This window comes from Alligator mississippiensis, chromosome 11 (genome assembly GCF_030867095.1).
Source record: "Alligator mississippiensis isolate rAllMis1 chromosome 11, rAllMis1, whole genome shotgun sequence".
NCBI classification, from domain to species: domain Eukaryota; kingdom Metazoa; phylum Chordata; order Crocodylia; family Alligatoridae; genus Alligator; species Alligator mississippiensis.
This window is the reverse complement of record NC_081834.1, coordinates 63,224,403-63,245,309: the sequence shown is the minus strand read 5'-3', so window position 1 is coordinate 63,245,309 and position 20,907 is coordinate 63,224,403. Positions and strand designations below refer to the sequence as shown.

Genomic DNA, 20,907 nt, shown 5'->3' with positions numbered 1-20,907 from the left:
CCTTGGGAAATTCAAGGAGTTCAGTTAAGGTCTTTAATCCTCAGGATACTGATACTCCTGAACCACCTCTTCCAGCTTACACAGCATGGCTCTTAAGCTATGGATTTACAGCTCCCAATGCCATCCTTCTGACCCTTCTTGAAGACTGAAGACCTGTCATGACCAGGACATTTCTCCAGGTTTTCAAGACTTAGGAAACATTGACACAAGTGTCTTTATGAGAACCCCTCAGCCAGGTCCTTTCAGACGCTCTGCTGTCTTGATCTTGGCTACCTGACTCAAACATTTGCATTTTAGCAGATATTTCACATCATCCCTTGTTGCATGCTCTCAGCTTGCTTTCTCCATCCACAACAACGTACAGGATGGATACGTCCTTCTTCCTGCTTCCAATAAACGCACCACAAAAGGAGCTACCCAATAGTTGTGCCTTTTCCTCACTGCTAACTACAGCGTCATCAGCTGTGGCTTGTACTGCAGAAATTAATACAATTGGATTGTGCGTGCATGCGTGCGTGTGTGTGTGTGTGTGTGTGTGTGTGTGTGTGTGTGTGTGTAATACATTTTTTAAAACTTCTCAGTAGCCAATATCTGATTCCTTTTGGCTTCCCTTAGTATTGGCCTATATTGCTTTTATTTGACATGTTTAACTGTTATATATTCACAAATCTAACTTATCAAATAACAAATTGAATAGTAAAAGCCAAAGCCAATCCCCTAAAATATACATAAAGACAGACATTGATCTTTCATCAACACTGCTGTCTTAGTCCAAGTCAAGGATCACGGAGGAATCTTGAATTCTTTCCTTCTCTTCTTTTCAATCTCTAACCGTTCTTTTATGATTCAATCAATGTTCAGCTTGGGGGTTCCTTCACTGTATATAATAATTCATGTCTTCTTTTCCCCCCACTCAGAACTCTGCATAATACAAAGCACACTATCTTCTTCTCATCTCATCTTTGGGATTTCACAGCCTTTCCAAATTTGTTCTTAAGTGTTAGCTCATAGAACTTGCTCTTTTCCTCAATATTCAGAAAAGTTTCTAAAATTTCCTGGTTTGCAGGTAGGAGAAGTTTCTTTTCTGGAAACTCCAAGAATTTCCATCAGTTTTCTAAGTAAGTGGCTTTCCCCCTTTCCCCCTGTACAACGCAGCCTTAATGAGACAATTTTTCCATTACTCAACACTTCCAAACTTTTTGAAACCAGCTGGTGATTTTAGGGCTGTCACTCTCTTCCAGACTTTTGCAATTTAAATTCTTGCAGCTGCTAGAAGATAAGTCCGTTGGTATGAATCTCATGTCACAGAGCTCTCAAGAAGATTCCTCACTTAGGGAGGAAAAATGTCCAGCACACCTACTGCCTAGGAAATGACCTGCTTGGTGGCACGCAAGTGGAAAGGGATCTTGGAGTCCTAGTGGACTCCAAGATGAACATGAGTCGGCAGTGTGACAAAGCCATCAGAAAAGCTAATGGCACATTATCGTGCATCAGCAGATGCATGACGAATAGGTGATACTTCCCCTCTATCGGGCGCTGGTCAGACCGCAGTTGGAGTACTGCGTGCAATTCTGGGCGCCGCACTTCAAGAGGGATGTGGATAACCTGGAGAGGGTCCAGAGAAGGGCCACTCGTATGGTTAAGGGCTTGCAGGCCAAGCCCTACGAGGAGAGACTAGAGAACCTGGACCTTTTCAGCCTCCGCAAGAGAAGGTTGAGAGGCGACCTTGTGGCTGCCTATAAGTTCATCACAGGGGCACAGAAGGGATTTGGTGAGGTTTTATTCACCAAGGCGCCCCCGGGGGTTACAAGAAACAATGGCCACAAGCTAGCAGAGAGCAGATTTAGACTGGACATTAGGAAGAACTACTTCACAGTTCGAGTGGCCAAGGTCTGGAACGGGCTCCCAAGGGAGGTGGTGCTCTCCCCTACCCTGGGGGTCTTCAAGAGGAGGTTAGATAGACATCTAGCTGGAGTCATCTAGACCCAGCACTCTTTCCTGCCTATGCAGGGGGTCGGACTCGATGATCTGTTGAGGTCCCTTCCGACCCTAGCATCTATGAATCTATAAGGTTCAGTAAGAAGAACGCTAATGCCGTGTCCAGATGAGTGCAGATGTTTGGCTCCCTGGGGACAACAAGCACTGTTAGCACCTCTACTGCCTTGTGTTGTTCCTAGTTGTCCCCGGGGAACACTCATGCCACGCACCCTGTGGTGTGTGCCAGGTTACCCTGGGTGGGGTCAGGGATACTGGGGCAGCAACTGTGCTGTCCCCAGCAGCCTGTCCTGGGGGCCAGGGAAGCTGTAGCCAGCTGTCAGCTACAGTGTGACTTGGGCCACCAATCTCTGTTTTTTGGTGGTGCACACTGCCTCCACATGCACCACACTGCGTTTTCTCTGTGCAGGATTTTTTGACCCCAGGAGATCCCCCATGCCCTGCTCCCCCAAGTGACAAGGTAGCAGTGCCAGAAATGTCTGAATGTGCAGTATGTGGGTCTGCAGACAAGTCTGTAGCACCACATACTGCACAGCAGCACTCGTCTAGACACAGCCTAGGGCAGAGTTTGGCAACATTTTTGGGCAGTGCCAAAAACATCCACAATTTCAATTTGTACAATGTTGATGTGCCAGGGACACACAGTGGAGGAGCCCTGAGGGACCCAGTCCTTGTTCTGGCAGTGCAGCTCTGGCCCCTTCCCTGCTGTCCACCCCAAGGCGCATGTGCCAAGCAAAATGCCTTCATGTGTCACACTCTCAAACCCATGCTGGGGGTTGCCTACAGAAGCTGACGTCCAAGTAGTGTGAGATCACAGCAACATGAGATTTCAAAATATTTTTTATTATCATGCAGATGGATATGTGAGGACCATTGTTATGGCTTTTGTGCTGGGTAAATCATTTGGAGCTCTCTACACAGGTGCTATAATTTTAATGTCACATTTTCAAAAAAAAAAATTATTCAATAGTTGTCATCCTTTTCCTTCCCCCTCTCATCCCATAGCTATATTGTACAGCTACTTTTTAAGGGTTTTTTCCATCCCTTTGGTTTCTAACACATTTAAGTCATTTTTAGTTTCTACTACTATTTTTTAATATACTTTGTGATTGGTTGATGTGATATATATTTTTTGTCTTTCTATCACAATGGTCATTCTTCATTTTCTCTCTCCTAATTTCTCTTGGGTAAAACTCCAGTTATTAGGTTGCCTCTGATTACTGCCTTGAATGTATCCCATTCTTTTTAAGTTTTTTCTTCATATTATTCTCAGTGGAATAGCTTGATTTCTTTTCTCTAGTTCAAAATCTTCCCTGGTTACACAGAAGTGAGATATTCAGTTGCCAAGTTCTCACTTGGGTCTATTCTTCCAGTCTTGGATAAATAACTGTACTGGGACATGGTTTACAGGACTATCAGATTGCATGACTTGTAATAAGACCCTGCATATATGTGTACACATACACATATTATATGCATACATACATTACACACACACACACATATATATATATATGTGTGTGTGTATATATATATTAAAAAAAAAATATATATATATATATGTATGTATATATCAGGGGTGTCCAACCTTTTTGAATATGGGGCTGGATCACGAACTTTTTATCACCAAGTGGGCCAGCAAGCCATATTCAAAGACCTCACAGGAAGTGACATCACATCAGGAAGTGATGTCACATGACCTTTGACACCAATGAAGTTGCAGGAAGTGACAATGAAATGGGTCTAATCCCTTCAAACCTCTCCCTCTAAATGACTCATTTCCTGGATCTCAGCAAGTAAGCTGGAGTTCTCAGATAACATGCAAGCGTCACAGAGCTGTTAATGTCCCAGTGAAGACATTAGCATTATTTCTGGCTGTGCAATGTCTGAGCATCCCCAGGAGAGGGAAGCCATCCCACTATAATTAATTCATTTTACCCAACAACTTATATCAAATCCTTCCAGGGAAACATCTATTTCACTCCACCACCTTTCCTGCCAGGAACTCTTCTCCCCTTTGTTACACACCTCCAACGTCAAGGAGGGGCCGTGGGGTCTGGTGCGTCTCTGCCCCCTGAAGAAGCTTTCTCACCACTAGAGACTTGGGGAGGGCCCACCCCTGCTGCCAAACTGTGGCTAGCCATAGTTTTTCTTTAGCTAAAGTTTCGGGGCCGCACCTGGCACCACGCAAATGCCTGGGCATTCTGGCACAGGGGGGCAAGGAGGAGCCGCCGGGGCCGGTGCAGAAGGGAAGTGCGGCTGTGCACATGGAGTCTGGAGTGCGTGCAAGGGCCCGCAGAGGCGCTCAGGCCCCGCGGGTGTGAACGGAGCAGGGTTTGGCCCAAGGGGTTAGGGCGCCTCTTGGCGCTGAACCAACACTCCGTGAGCAGTACATCCCTGGTGCCGCGGGCTTCCGCTCCGCGCCTGACTCTTCTATGGCCTGGCCCCACAGCCTTCCCACGCCGGGCACAGACCTGCGAGAAACCTCACTGGGGCGGGACCTGCCCTGCTGGGGAATCCTGGAGCCCAGCAGGGCAGTGTGGCAGGAGATGTGGTGAGGACAGCGGATGGGCGGCTTCAGCTGCATGCTGCTTTTCCTGGCCGGTGCTGACCCGGCCGAGTCTGTCCCATCCAGAGTAGCATGCAGCTGAAGCCGGCTCGCCACGTGCTGCTGGGGACGGGAGGAGGCCGGCCAGGTCTGCACTGGCCAGCAGAAGCAGTGGTGATGTGCTGCTTGGGATGGGATGAGCCTGGCCGGAGCGGCAGGGGCTCAGCTGCATTTTCCCCCTGCTTGCGTCGGTCAGTCCCGAGCGGCACATGGCTCTGCCTCTGCTGGCTGGTGCCGACCCGGCCGGCCTCCTCCTGTCCCCAGCAGCATGTGGGAATTCGGCTTTGGCTGCATGCTGGTCCGGATGGGGCAGACTCGCCCGGGCCGGCACCAGCCAGCAGAGGCAGCGGGGGAACCATGTGCCGCTCGGGACTGACCGGTGTAGGTAGGGGAAAGTGCAGCTGAACCCCTGCTGCTCCAGCTGGGCTCATCCTGTCCCGAGTGGCACACGGCTATTCCTCTTCCCGCATGCACCGCGTCGGCAACATCAAGCTGGGAACCTTGTCCCTTCCCCAGCCATTAGGAAGCTGCTGAGGGGCTGGGGGAGGGACAAGAGGCAGGAAAAAAGTAAACCATGTTTACTATCGTTTCCCGTCGCAGCACCGTGAACGTTAGAAAATGCCTTGGCGGGCAGCATGGCAGCCTGCGGGCTGTATGTTGGACAAGCCTGATATATATGTATGTGTGTGTGTATGTATATATATGTAGATATATGTGTGTGTGTGTGTAGATATATGTGTGTGTATATAGATATGCGTATATAGATATGTATATACGTATGTATATGTATGTGTGTGTACATTTGTATATATGTGTGTGTGTAAATATATATATGTATGTGTATATAGATATGCATATATGTATATATATGTGTGTGTGTGTATATATATATGTATATACGTGTGTGTGTGTGTTTATATATATGTATGTATGTGTATGTATGTATATATATGTAGATATATATGCATATATGTATATAGTTTCATAGTTTCATAGCTGGTAGGGTCATATATTCATAGATTCATAGATGTTAGGGTCGGAAGGGACCTCAATAGATCATCAAGTCCGACCCCCTGCATAAGCAGGAAAGAGCGCTGGGTCTAGATGACCCCAGCTAGATGCTCATCTAACCTCCTCTTGAAGACCCCCAGGGTAGGGGAGAGCACCACCTCCCTTGGGAGCCCGTTCCAGACCTTGGCCACTCAAACTGTGAAGAAGTTCTTCCTAATGTCCAATCTAAATCTGCTCTCTGCTAGCTTGTGGCCATTGTTTCTTGTAACCCGCGGGGGCGCCTTGGTGAATAAATGCTCACCAATTCCCTTCTGTGCCCCCGTGATGAACTTATAGGCAGCCACAAGGTCGCCTCTCAACCTTCTCTTGCGGAGGCTGAAAAGGTCCAGTTTCTCTAGTCTCTCCTCGTAGGGCTTGGTCTGCAGGCCCTTGACCATACGAGTTGCCCTTCTCTGGACCCTCTCCAGGTTATCCGCATCCTTCTTGAAGTGCGGCGCCCAGAATTGCACGCAGTACTCCAACTGCGGTCTGACCAGCGCCCGATAGAGGGGAAGTATCACCTCCCTGGACCTATTCGTCATGCATCTGCTGATGCACGATAAAGTGCCATTGGCTTTTCTGATGGCTTCGTCACACTGCCGGCTCATGTTCATCTTGGAGTCCACTAGGACTCCAAGATCCCTTTCCACCTCTGTGCCACCCAGCAGGTCATTCCCTAGGCTGTAGGTGTGCTGGACATTTTTCCTCTCTAGGTGCAGCACTTTGCATTTCTCCTTGTTGAACTGCATCCTGTTGTTTTCTGCCCACTTGTCCAAACTATCCAGGTCTGCCTGCAGCTGTTCCCTGCCCTCAGGCGTGTCCACTTCTCCCCATAGCTTTGTGTCATCTGCAAACTTGGACAGAGTACATTTGACTCCCTCATCCAAGTCGCTGATGAAGACATTAAAGAGTATCGGTCCAAGGACCGAGCCCTGCGGGACCCCACTGCCCACACCCTTCCAGGTCGAGACCGACCCATCTACCACGACTCTCTGGGTGTGACCCTCTAGCCAATTCGCCACCCACCGGACTGTGCAGTCATCCACATCACAGCCTCTTAGCTTTTTCACCAGTATGGGGTGGGATACAGTATCGAAGGCCTTCCTGAAGTCTAAGTATACGACATCCACCCCTCCTCCTGTGTCCAGGCGTTTCGTAACCTGGTCATAGAAAGAGACTAGATTGGTCAGGCACGATCTGCCCACCACAAACCCGTGCTGGTTTCCCCTCAGCATAATTTGCCCTGCCGGGCTCTCACAAATGTGAGCCTTGATAATTTTTTCAAAGACTTTACCAAGGATGGAGGATGGAGGTGAGACTGACTTTCAAAGACTTTACCAAGGATGGAGGTGAGACTGACTTTCAAAGACTTTACCAAGGATAGAGGTGAGACTTGAGGCCCCCAGAAAGATGCCTTTGAGCAAATCCCAGCTTTCAGTCACATCCTCCCACTTTAAACTGCTGTCCCCATGCCAGTCACTTGAACAACTGCATTAAGTCTTAGAATATAGTGCCCTTAGAGCCCCCATAGCAGTGTGCATGCTCTTGGCTGTGCCACATACTGTCTCACAAGGCAAATGTAGGCAGGGAATGCTCTGCTACCAAGCCTTCCTCTGCAGCTTGCTCCAGACAAGGCTTGCTGAGCTGCTCTGTTTTGGCTTCACCACTAGGGTACCATCGAGGTAGCTCAAGAATAGAGAACAGTTGCAATTAGTGCATAGTCTTTTTTTTTTTTTTTTTTTTACTGAATTCAGTGCTAACTCATAATAACCATGTCTTTCCCTTGGGCATTTTGAATTAAGGGTGATGTCAAACTGATGTTGAAAACAAACGTTTAACGGCAGCAAGCAACAGCCATAATGTAAGGACGCCATTAGGAAACATGACAAATAGGAGCTTTGCTGGCATTCCCAGGACCAATACAAACATGGAATTAAAGAAATGTCAACTATATTAACCAATGAAAGCAATCTAAAGTTCAATTGTGGGTTGAAAGGTTGGGTGCCCCAAGAGAAAGAGAAAGGACATAGAGACATCTAGTTTTGTATCAACAGAGGACAGAGTAGCAGAAAACAGGCCTGTGCTCTATAAAAAAGGGCGAATGGCCACCCTATCACCACCCCGGGCACATTCCCAGGCTGAGGGCTGCTTCCAGATATGTGGCTTTGAGGATCTGGGAGCTGCTCCCTGCCCCCACGATGGGTTGGTGCCAGGGGCTCTCCAGGGTTCGGTTTCCCTGTCCATGCTCCCAGGAACCTGGGATGGGGGGAAATAGGGGAGGAAATGGGGAACCAGGGCTCAGACTGGCTCAGGGACTTTCCAGTGGGTGCGGTCCCTGCTCTGGGCCTGCACCAATCACATGCACCAGAGGTGTTTTGTCACCCGTTACCAGGTAGATCTGCTGCCAGGAGATCCCAAGGCCGGACCCTTGTCTGATTTCTGCAGCTGTATCCTTGTCCTGGGGCTCCCGGCATTGGGGAGAGACGCTCCTCTGCTGGGGGCACCAGTGTCCCTTCAGCTCAAACACCAGAGAGGTGCTCCCTAGACTCCACATTGTGGTCAAGGGGTTCCCAAGGGCCAGACTCTGGCAGGGGGGTTTCCCCAGTGCTGGGTCCACTGGGACCCCCTTGCCCTGCTCCTCCTCCAGACCTGAACCTGCCAACGCCGCCCCACTCAAGACCCCTGCCCTGCAATAACCTAGAGAGAGTAACCTCCCTTCTCAGCACCGAGTTATGAGCCCATGTTCAGTTACTTTCCTGTTCGAACCCACAAAACCCCAATGTCCTCCCAGGAGCGGAGATAAAAACCAAAGCCTGCTGGTGCACAGGGTGCAGTGGTGGCTCACAGGGGGAATATCCCTGCTGAGCCCCCCTTAGGTGACTGGGTCCTGGACAGGGACTGGAAAATCATGGGGCTGGGCCAAGCCAGGTTCTGCTCAGCTGGATGTGGCCCTGGGATGTCCCTGCAGGAATCCTTGCTCCTCCTGTCTCCTGGAAGTGAGTGTCCCGCTGCAGGGAGCGGGGTTTCTGCGGTCCACTCCATGAAGGCTGTGAAGTACAAAAAACACATCTCTTTCCCCAAAGCCCTGGACTGTCTGGGCCACAGCCTTTCCCTGCAGGGCCATGCTCCCCAACAGGCCCCTCTCCCGCCCCCTCACCAGCTCCTGGGAGGAACACAGGCTCAGCATGTGCAACGAGGGTGCTCCACTTCCCCACTCCCACTCCTTCTCCAACCATTGTTTCAGGTGTCCAAGACCCTGTACTGCAAGTGGCTTTGACCACCCTGGTGCTCTGCATGGCCAGCTGGGTGCACAGGGCCAGCTAGGCCCAGAGGAAGCCCCCTTCTCTATCCAACTTCTCTCTGGGGGGCACTTGCACTGGGCACAAGGTCAGGCAGCTACGGAGAGATCAGGGTGGTGGGGACACACACAACTCTCCCCTGGGCAGACAGCAGGGGCTGGGAGGGATTCGCTCATGGGAGAAATTCCTTGTGCTGATGAAGCGATGGCAGGGAGAGCAGCAGCCCAGAGGAGATGGACAAACTCCCACCAGACAGCAGGTACCATGGATGGGGCTCGGGGGAGATGGGACATGGGGCCCTGCCTTTCACCACTTCTAATCTGATCCCAGTGACCAAACCCCTCCAGCCCTGCACCCCTCTTTAGTCCCTTCGTGCACAGAGTGGTTGGGATTCCTCAGCATGCACCCTTCCTGCCCACCCTCAGCACCCAGTTGCTGCCTCTGTCTGTGGGGCTGGGTGGTCACAGGAGGCTGGGCAGAGGGGCAGGGAGAGCAGATGGGTGCACAATCTGGAAACTTGTCTGGGACTTGGGTGCACAGGTCCTGACTTTGCCCCAGATGCCCCATGTACTGCACTGCACAGCATTGCATGGCTCTGGGGCTCAGCTCCCACCTGTGACATGGGGAGAACAGCCCTGCCCAGGTGCACTAGGTGTGAGGGGGAAATGCAGAGGGGAGGGGAGAAGTCAGGGTTTGGGAACCATCTGGGAGATGAGCTGAGGGAGCCCTGGGGTGGTTGAGCCCTGGAGACAGGCCTTCCCCCTGGGGTGGGTCCCTGGGAGCAAAACTAACTCCTCTGTGGATGTGGACCCTGGGCTCCCCCCTCCCCCCAGCACCACCCAGCTGCCATGGGGCCAGTGCAGGTGCTGGGGCCAAGCACCGACTCTGCTGCAGCCGGGACAAGTGTGGAGCAGAGCCCTGCTGAGCCCGGCCTTACCTGGTGACCGATGACACCGCTCAGCCCCGATGCCGATTGGTGTGCGGGGCTGGTGCTGTCCTGTCCCCGGGGCTGGGCAGCGTCCTGGGGAGCTGGTGCTCGGAGCTGGGCAGAGCAGTTCTCATTTCGGGACATCGAGGGGTGTCAGCTGTGTGTCCTGCGCAGCGATGGGGACCGGGGGGATGCCGGGGGCCGGGAGGCGCTGGGCTGGGGCTGTGCTGGTGACACTGGCGGTGCTGGGACCCCACGTGGCTCGTTGCACGGAGCCCCCAGGTGAGCAGGGCTCGGGGTGGGTCCGGCAGGACCTCGAGCCACGGCAGCTCTGGGCTTTCCTGCAAGGGGAACCGATCTCCGGCTTTAGGGACAGGGATGTCGGGGGTTTCTGTGCGGAGGGACCGCAATGCACGGCCAGGCAATGCTGCGGGGGAGCAGTGACCCCCGATGGGCACCCGGGTGCTGCACAGGCAGTGGTCTGAGGTGGGGTCACTGGGGGGCAGGATGCGGGGGGAGCAGCTGGGCAGCCCGGGGGGTCGGGCAGGAGGGGGGCAGACGGCCGGGGGGGGGGGCGCCCCGTGTGGTCCCAGAGCAGTGAGTGCCCGGGCACTCTGCCCCCCGGGGTCTGCTGTGGGGGAGACCCTGACCCGCCTCCTCTGTCCCTCCTCCCCAGAGCATTTCATCTATCAGGACAAGCACGAGTGTTACTACACCAACGGCACCCAGCGCGTGAGGTATCTGTACAGGCACGTCTGGGACCAGGAGCAGGACGCTCACTTTGACAGCGACGTGGGCGTGTTCGTGGCTGACACGGAGCTGGGGGAGCCTGACGTCAAGTCCTGGAACAGCCAGAAGGACGTGCTGGAGTACAGACGGGGCGCAGTGGACACGTTCTGCCGATACAACTATGGAGTGGCTGAGCAAGTCCACGTGATCGGCCGCAGCGCTGTGTCCCCGGGGTCTGGCGCCTTCCCCGTGTGCAGTGGGGCTGTGGGGGGCGAGGGCCAGGAGCTGCAGCTGCTCCCCACAGCCCCCACCCACGCCGCCAGGGCAGGGGCAGAGCTGCGCCGTGGGGCGCGGGCAGAGGAAGGGGCAGGTGTGACGGGGAAGGGAAAGAAATAACATGGTGGGGCACAGGAGGAGGTGGGAGTGCAGATCCCCGGTGGTGGAGGCAGGTGGCGGGTGCTTGGGGGGGTCACACTGTCACACTGTAGAGACACAACCCACGGGGCAGCTGCAGGGACACTCCCTGGGGCAGGGGCAGCTGGGGGCAGTCAGGCCACACCGGGGGTTGCAGAAGCAGGAGGATCAGGACCCCCAGGGCTGGGAGGGGGAGGGGCGCAGGGGTTGCCCATGGTGAGGACGGACAGGAGCCCAGGCACGGCCTGCGATGCAGTGATGGGAGCTGTGGGGTCAGAGGGGGCTCAGCCCGTCTCCACTCGCAGGACTGCTTTGGCTGGGGAGTGGCTGTGGGCCCTGGTCCCGGGGGCCGGCTGCGCAGCATCCACCAGTGCCTGAGATCAGAGCTCCCTGCCCTAGAAACCAGTCCCTGCAAAGAGCGTTGCCCAAGGCCTGCAGGTGGGTCCAGGCAGGGGCACTCGCGCCACAGGCAGGACCCAGGGGACTCAGCCCTGTGCAGCCTTTCCCTGGGGCGGGGGCAGGTCCCTGCGGTGTGGGAGGGGGCACCACAGCTGGGGCTTTCCTGGCCCCAGACAGCTTTGCCTGCCCAGATCCTGGGGAATGTCCCATTTCCAGCAGGGCAGAAAACCAGAAGGGTCTCGCTCGTCTCCCAAAAAGGCAAGCTTGTTGCTCTTGGCATGGGGCAAGTCGCTGCATTCGGGGGTAACAGAAATCTCATCCAGATGAGCCGGGACCCTCGTGTCCTGTGTTTAAAAATTCCAAATCCTGTATTTAAAAAAACCCAAATCCACATTTTTCCATGACTAAAATGAAACTCCCATGTAGATAGAAGTGTTACCTGCACACAAGGTTTATTGAGATATTTGCTGTTTTAAACCAATTTGGAAACCAGTCAGTGCCTCAGTCATTATAATAAAATACAATCTAAATACCTCTATATTTTGGCATTTGATTTTGGTCATTGATCATGGAAAATCAGAGCTTCCCCTGCCCCCTTCACTCACCAGGATGTGGGTCCAGCTGCAGCTGCTCCCTCCCTCCTCCCCCACATGCTCCTCCGCTGCTTTGTGCTATTGAGCAGCCCTGATATGCCAGTACCTCTCACTATCAAGCTGTAGCCCTCCCAGCCCTGCTGATACCCCTTACTACTGACGTGCACCCCCCATCCTCACCAGTGCCCCTCACTCCTGACTCAGCCCCCTAGCCCTGCCGATGCCTGTCACTCCTGACTTGCACCTCCCCATCTTCACCAGTGCCCCTCACTCTCGAACCTCAGTCCCTCATCCACACTGGTGCCCCACGCTGCTGACCCACAGCCGCCGCATCCCTGCCAGTTTCCATCTCTCCTGGCAACCCCCCACGCACCTCAGTCCTGCTGGTTCCCCCCACTTTCAATCCACTTCCCCCTCCCCCAGGCTGCAGCCCCTCTGTAAATTGGGAAGGGGGTTGTATGGGGCAGGGGAGGTGCCCAACCATAGGCAACAGCATAGGTGATGAGTTGGGGTGGCATGGGGGGGGACATGCCCCGCCCCACATTTGTATGCCCACAGCAGGGCGTGAGGCTATAGCTTGGCCAGACCACCACCAGGCAGGAGCTGCCTTTGTGGCCCAGGGGGTGGGACCTGGCACAGGAGGGTGGAGCAGGGTGGCAAGACTCACTGCTGCTGCTGCCACCAACACCTCTGCACCAGCCCTGCCACCCTGGAGTAAGGCCGCGCCACCAGCAGGGTGAGGAGTGACAGACCAGGGGGACTCACATGCAGGGTTGCACCTCTACCTGGTCACCTTTTCTCTTTAAAGGAGAGCATTGACATACTTCTGCAATAAATGGAAAACCCGAACGTTTGCTTATAAGACACATGATGGGGTATCCTGGGGACAGGACCAGGTCCCAAACCTGGGATATCTTTGCCACTCTCTGGCACTCCCAAGCAAAGTCCCTGGGTGTCCACAGCTGGAAGCCATTAACCCAGGACAGGACACTTGGTGCTGCAGCCATAGAGCTTGGCCTCCAAACTGGAGAGGTCTCCCCCTGACATCTTGAATGAAAAAGGGAATCCAGAGCCTTTGAAAGACACTCCTCGATTCAGGTCATTTGCAACTAAAAAAAAGAAACTCCAATTAAAGTTTAGCTTTAATTATAAAAAATATCATATTATCTTGAATGCAACATGCAGCAGCAACAACATGCATCAGGGGAGAAAAACACATTTTCTTAAAATAAGTAAGCAAGTAGTAGCAGGAGGCTGCTACCTGCTTCGCTTCTTGAGAGTCCTTGCAGATTTGACTTTCACATTTGCGCAGAAACTGCTCTTACCATGTTCAAATTCACATTGCAAAGTCCAGTTATTTGTTTTTGGGGAAAACAATGTGTGCTGCATGTGGGAAAACACAGCAGTTTTATAGTGGCACCAAAGTAAAGATTTAACTAAACTCAAGGCTCAGGAGTGAGAGAAACTGAGGCTGGCAGGGGTTGGAGGCAGAAAACTTTCCCTGATGGAGGAATCATTCTTTCTCCCAGCTCATTCTCTCCATCTCTTTCCCTCTCAGTGAAGCCCAAGGTGAAAGTCTCCCCAACAAAATCAGGGGCCCAGGTCCACCCAGACACACTGATTTGCTCTGTGACGGGGTTTTAACCCGGCGGGATCGAACAGACAGGAGCAGACAGCTGGAGTGGTGTCCACGGAGCTGATGCAGAACAGAGACTGGACCTTCCAGATCCTGGTGATGCTGGAAATGACCCCCCGGAGCGGGGACGTCTACACCTGCCAAGTGGAGCACAGCAGCCTGCCGGGCCCCATCACCGTGCACTGGGGTAAAGAACTGGGAGCCTGGGGCAGCCCCTGAGATCTTGGAGCAGACAGGTCTTCATTTGTGCAACCCCACAAGGGCTGTCCATGGTCAGACCCCTTTCCCACAGTGGGCAGGGGTGTGGGAAGTGGGTGGGAGCCCAGACTGAGCCCTTCACCTCCGGCTCCTGTCTCCACAGAGGCGCAGTCAGACTCAGCCAGGAGCAAGATGCTGACGGGGGTCGGGGGCTTTGTGCTGGGGCTGATCTTCCTGGTGCTGGGTCTCCTCGTCTACCTGAGGAACAAGAAAGGTGAGTGGGGCTCGGCTGGGGTGCTGGAACCAAGGCATTGTTGGGGTAAAATGCTCAGCCTGTCGGTCTGTCTGCAGGCTTCGCTCCCTCTCAGAGCCCAGTACTAACTGCCCTGGAGTCTGGCAGGGGATTCCCAGTTTCTCACTTCCTGGCGCTGGGGATGCGTCCCACTGTCCCTCCCTCCTAAAAGGGGCAGGGCAGAGGAGGGGCCATGGGTAGGTAAAGCTGCCACTCCCTTGACTCTGGGTATTTCCTCTCCTCTGCTTCAGGGCAGTGACCCTGGGTTTGGAGGTGCCAGTCCCAAGGGGGTGGGGGCACTTGGGTTTACTCCACTGTGGGACTTCAGGGGACTGAGGTATCAGGGGGGCTTTCTGCTGTGCTCTGGGGTAAGGAACTGGGAGCCTGGGGCAGCCCCTGAGATCTTGGAGGGGACGCGTCTCCCTTTGTGCAGCCCCACAACGGCTGTCCAGGGTCAGACCCCTTTCCCACAGCGTGCAGGGGTGTGAGCAGGGGGTGGGAGCCCGGACTGAGCCCTTCACCTCCGGCTCCTGTCTCCACAGAGGCGCAGTCAGACTCGGCCAGGAGCAAGATGCTGACGGGGGTCAGGGGCTTTGTGCTGGGGCTGATCTTCCTGGCGCTGGGACTCCTCGTCTACCTGAGGAACAAGAAAGGTGAGTGGGGCATGGCCAGGATGCTGGAACCAAGGCATTGTTGGGGCAAAATGCTCAGCCTGTTGGTCCGTCTGCAGGCTCCGCTCCTTGTCAGACCCCAGAACGAACTGCCCTGGAGTCTGGCAGGGGCTTCCCAGTTTCTCACCTCCTGGGACTGGGGATGGATCCCACTGTCCCTCCCTCCTCTAAGGGGCAGGGCAGAGCAGGGGCCATGGGTAGGCAGAGCTGCCACTGCCTTGACACTGGGCATTTCCTCTCCTCTGCTTCAAGGCAATGACCCTGGGTTCGGAGGTGCCAATCCCAGGGGGGTGGGGGCACCTGAGTGTAACCTGCTGTGGGACTTCATGGGGCTGAGGTATCGGGGGGGCTTTCTGTCCCAAACTTCTCTCCTCTGTCCTGTTCTCTGTCTGCTGGCACAGAACCAGGTTTGCCCCTGGGAAAACTTCGTATCCCAGCAGACCTTAATCTCAGCTGCCCTTGTCTTGGACTTCATTGCTCCAACTGAGGAAGCTTTGGCAGCTGGTGGGTCAGACTCATTTTGTTCAGCCCAATATAATGTAGATCCTCAGCCCTGCAGGTGTGAAAGGCCTTCAAGTGTCAGTTGTTCTGGACTCACCATTACCCTAGACAATCAGGGAGAGATGTGGAACAGGGGAAGGATTGTCTCACCTACAACAGACCCAGGGAGAAAATGTCCCCCTGCACTGTGACTGGCAGAGAGGAGCATAACAGACCTTTCCTGCAGTCAGGAGATGAGGAGCAGCAGCAGAAAGGAGAAAGCACTGCTCCTGGCTCTGCTCCCTGTGAGGCCCATGCAGCTTTCATGCCCACCTGGGAACTAGCAGAAGCTGCTCTTACCATATTTCTCCCATATACTGCTCACTGCAATTTCTTGCAGGTGGTGTTTTGGGTGTTATTTTTTCTTTCTTAAGGAAAAGTGCCTGCAGCATGAGAGGATAGTACATTTTCTCTTGCACCCATGCTTATTGGAATCAGTTTCCTTCTTTGATACCCCTCACCACTTTCTTCTTCCCTAAATTTTCAATTGCTGTTTTTGGCAGAAAAGAAAAACATAGCAAGGGCTCCTCCAAAATATGCACAACCATGCTCTGGTCTATGGGTGTACTGAACACTTGATTCATCCCGTATCTCCCTGCCTGTCTTGGGTCATATAGTGAAGATACAGACACACCTTCCTAGCTGATACCATGGCTCACACAAGTGTGACCCTGCTTGAATTCATCCTCGCTAAATGTTCTCTGGAAATAGAGACCAAAGCACTGAGTAGTGAATCCAGTTCAGGAAAATATCTACACGTGCACACAGTGAATCCCTCTATCCAGCCCTGTTTGGGTGAGCCCATCATTGGGTTTTTAATGGGGGATGTGGGGTCCCTAATGGGGTCTGCTCTGCACCTCAGGGCTAGGGCAGGATCTCTGATCTCAGAGGGGCTGCCTCTGGTGAGACTCTCACCATGTTTCTTCTTGTTTTCCAGGCTGTCCCGTTCCCCAGCCAATAGGTAATTTCCATCTCAGCCTACCCCTATGAATCCCCCTCAGGGCCACAGGGTGCACAGGAAGTCCATGGAGGGCTGCCCCTGCCCTTTCACCCCAACACTTGCCCAGCCCAGCATGGGTGGGAGCTGGAACATGGAGCATTTGCAGTGAGGAAGAGGAGAAGTCTCCATCTCCCTCATTAGTGCCATTTGGGCCAAACCTAGAGCTACTCCCAGGGTCAGAGCATCCTGGGCCCTGCAGAAGCATCTCCCCACCTGGAGGCTCCAGACAAGCCTCTAGGGAGGCCCTGGCGCCTGTCAGATCCCCCCCGTGGCCCTTCCCCAGTGCTGCTAGTCCCTCCCTGTGCTGATGTCTCCCCTCTCTCCCTGCAGGGCTCCTCAGTTAGATCCTGCAGCTTCGGGGCCTGCATTGCCCAGCGTGATTCTCCAGCCCCGTCTCCTGGCACCTGTCCCTGTGTCTGGAGCTCTTCTCACTTTCCCTCCATCCTCACATGGACCCCTGGGGCTGACTCCCCAATATTAACCCTTTATCTGCCTAAGCCTGCACCACATCTGCACTCCCCAATGCTACTGTTTTTGGGGGGACCTTCAGGGGACTCTGATCTGAGACATGGGGAGCTGTAACAAGGCCATTTCCAGCAGTTGTCACAGCCCTTTGGAATGAGACTCCCGTGGGGCCCCAAGTTAAGCTAATGTGCCCTAGAAAGGACCACATCACCCTCAGCCTGAGCAGTAGAAACGTGTTATTAGGAAAGAACAGGATGGAGGAACCCAGTGATACCCAGGGAACATGTGCTCTACCCTTGAGCCAGGGCGATCCTGGGGGGTCTCTGAGCTTGTAGCCACCTTGTTACAATTGAGATCTGGTAAGACTGGCTTGGGGTGCCAGGGTGTCCTATGGGAGTGTTGAATAGAAGTGGATTGTGGTTGAGTCAGGTGCTCTGTAAAATGTGCTCGAGCTTGTACTATTGTAATTGCTCCCAGTACCACTCTAGATCACTCTTTTGGGACTGGGAAGTAACAGCTTGCTGTCCTGCTTGGAGGTGATGACCTTTCTGACCATAAATTAGCTGACTGGTGCCTGCCATTTATCAAACCCTCACTTTTCAGTGCTTCATTTCCCTGGGATTGTTTCCCAAGGCTGGTGAGTTTTCAGCCTGGTGTAGCAAAGTCAGGCTCTCCTGTTCTCCCCTAACTGCAGCTGGTGCTTCCCTCACCCCATGGCTGCCCTGTTCCCATGGGTGACCAGTCAGTGACTGGGGGCCTATCTTGTCGACTGGGAGAATGGGGGGCTGTCCCCCATGGCCAATCTCGCCAACCAGTCCCAGAAGTGGCTGTGGTGCTCCCAGAAGCGGCCGCAGCACTTCACCTGGTGCCTCCACTCCCTGGCTGGCACTTGCAGAGGGGCACCAGTGCTCCCACCTGCCCATCACCTAAACAGGGGTTTGGCCTGTCAGGAGGTGCACAAGCGCTCTCAGGGGGAGCGTGTGCATCCCCATGCACCCACTATACATTGCCACTGCATGTTCCTCTTGGCATCAATCAGTAATCCGAAGGGAGTGAAGCTCTGACAGAGGCTGACCTGGGGGGATGCCACCAGTTCCTGCTGTGATCCTTCAAGTCACCTTTGGCGCCTTCCCACTGGGGCTCACCCCACAGATCTGGACAACCCATCCTAGGCTCCTCCATCAGCAGGTGCCAGCAGAGGCAGACCCTGAGGCCCTGCCCTGAGGGCTCTCAGCTGGCTTTGGAGAACATCAGCTACTGGGACCACGAGATTGTGAAGTTGTTGAAGGTGCATGTGAAAATCTCTGGCTCTTGTTTCTTGTACCTGGTAATGGTCATCCAGGCCTTCCTTGTGTCCTTTGATGGTCACAATATATTCTGTGCAGGCCAGCCTGGCAGCTCTTTCCCATGCTTGTGGCTGGAGGAATTTGTAGAAAAATCCCGTTTTTCTTTGTTTTTTATTAAAAATACATTCCCTCCCCTTCCCCAACCATTTCTGACTTTCTCTCTGGCCTCTCTATACCTTATAAGTGATTACAAGTAATACTAGGTAAGCTAAGATAAGTCCTTATATTCCCACTTAGTAATAAGCCCCTTTTATATTGTAAATAGTGTTCTATTATGTTTTTATTGCTTTTTACTGCTTTATATTGAATTTATATGATTTAGGCCTATGTCTGTAAAGGAATGTCAAGTTTCCATTTTGTATGTCAATCCTCCATCTTGTGTCCTCTGCTCGGGTGTAACCTATGTTGTAAGTGTGACTTGTGTCTAACCAGTCTCATGTAAATAGGTTCCAGAATGAATGGGAATGAATGAGGGTGCTTGAGGTACAATGGTAGCAATCCTCTACTGAATGAGCAACTCAACGAATGGACCATTAACTCAATGACTGGACCATTGCCTTGTGTTGACTCACCCAGGAACCACAGACCTCACCAAGGAACAGAACAGAAACCCAGCATTTGAAAGACAAAGACCCTACAGAAACCACCAACCCCACCATTGTGTCTTACCAGAGAATGGAGACACCTTGCTGGAGAAGACCCTGACTGGCCATTGCCGATCAACTCACAGCCCAGGATAGGTAGCTATCACCCACCTTTTCTTCCCCAAGCAAAGGACCTGGACTCTGTCCCTACACACCTTAACTTCAATCTCTCCACCAAGCCTTTTTCTCTCCTGCTGCCATTGTGTGGGTGCATGTGTGTGTGTTTGTGTGTGCATGTGTAGGAACCAATAACTTTGTGAGCTGTATAGTATACTGACTGCTTAATAAAACTGATAATAAAACCAACCCTGAGTTGGTTTCTGTCTTGCTGCAGGCTCCCAACTAAATCCCCATCTCTCTGACCTCCCTCTGGGCTCCATTCCTCTCTGCCTCTGGCTTTCTTTCCTCCTCCGCTGACTTCCTGGCCCTGCTCTTTGGTTTCCCAGCTCTAGCCCTCTGTCTTCCACCTCTGCTTTCTCCCTGATCTCTCTCTCTGTTCCTGCTTGTGTCTCACCACCTCTGCCTTCTCCATGATCCCTATCTCTCTCTGCCTTCTCTCCCCGATCTTCTTTGTCACAATCTGTTCCCTGTATGTGTCCCTCCACCTTTGCCTTCTCCCTGATCCTCCCTATCCATTCCTGCTTTTCTGCTTCCCTCCCTCCCTCTCTCTCTCCCTCCCTCTGCCTTTGCCTTCTCTCTGATCCCTGTCTCTTTCTGCCTTCTCTCCCCGATCTTACCTGTCTCTCTCTCTGTTCTCCGGCTTAACCATTGTGCACTGCCACCTCCACTTCCCTCCCCGACCTTCTCTGTCTCTCCCTCCATTCCCAGCTTCTCCATCTCTACCACCTTTCTCCCAGCTTCTCCTGGAAACCCCCTCCATCTCCCGACTTTCCCAGCCCCAATCTTCTCTCACCTACCTTCACCTCCTCCCGGTTCTCCTGGCCCTGGCTTCCTATTTCTCTCTGACTCCCAGCTGTCTCCTTCCATTCCTGGCTTCCCAGTCTCTGCCCTGCTGCCTCTGCCTTTTCTGCCTGGCTGGCTCTCCCAGCCCCAGCTGCTCTCTCCTGTCCCCCCGGCTCCTCCGCTGTCCCCTGGTTTATCTCTGCTCTGCTGCTTCCCTGCAGCCCCTTTCTGGGACCCATAGCCTCTCCCTGCAGCCAAGACTCTCTCCCAGTCCTCCCGGCACCTGGAACCTCTTTCCCAGCAGCTTCTCACCAGCTTCCAGCTCCCCTACTCCGTTCCCAGCTGCATGCAGTTCCCCCAGAGTGTCCTGATGTGACTCCCAGAACCTGGAGCCTCTCCTTATTGCCCTGACCCGGCTCCAAGCTTCCCGACCCAGTTCCAGCTCTGCAGCTTCCCTCAGCTTCCCTTGCAGCCTCTCTCCAGCACCTGCAGCACCCATGGCTCACCGAGCCAGCTCCCAACTTACCTGCAGACCCTCCAGTTCCCCCCAGTTTCCCTCTCCCCATGTACCTTTTGGCTGCCCTCAGCTCTGGCTCATCTCTGTGCTGGCTTCTCCCCAGCATTACTCCTCTGCTCTGCTGGTTTTTGGCTTTTTCCTTTGATCAAGTAACACCAATTAACCTCAAGTTACCCCAAGCCCCAGTGACCTCAAGTAACCCCAAGGACCACTTTTACCTTAAATAACTCTATTCTCAAGTGACTCCAAGTAACCCCAGGATGCATTGACCTCAAGTAACCCCAGGGGCCACCTGACCTTAAGTAACCCCAGGGCCACTTGACCTCACGTAACCCTGGGGTCATTTGACTTCAAGTGACCCCAAGCACCAAGTTACTCCAACACTACCTAGTGTTAACACACAGCCACAAAATTGTGTCTTTGTGTGTTTGTGTATGTGTGTGTGAACTTATAGCAGTGTTTGTGTAGTTTGTGTGTGTATAATTGTGTATCATGCCTTCCTGTCTAACAGCATGGTATTGGGATCCTGAGTGTTGATCTGGCATGTGTCAAATCAACAAATTTATTTCTGAATGTCCTTTGCCAACACAATCATGTCCTGTAACTGTTGCCAAAACGGCTAGTTTTGTTCCCCTGGAGGCTTGTTCAATTACCCTCAAGGAAAGAGTCACACATACAGG

At 53.3% G+C, this 20,907-nt stretch overlaps 1 pseudogene; it reads left to right on the top strand.

Moving 5' to 3' along the window:
• The first annotated feature begins 10,024 nt into the window (after positions 1 to 10,024).
• On the top strand, positions 10,025 to 16,696 carry LOC132243760 (DLA class II histocompatibility antigen, DR-1 beta chain-like; annotated as a pseudogene).
• The last annotated feature ends 4,211 nt before the right edge of the window (positions 16,697 to 20,907 follow it).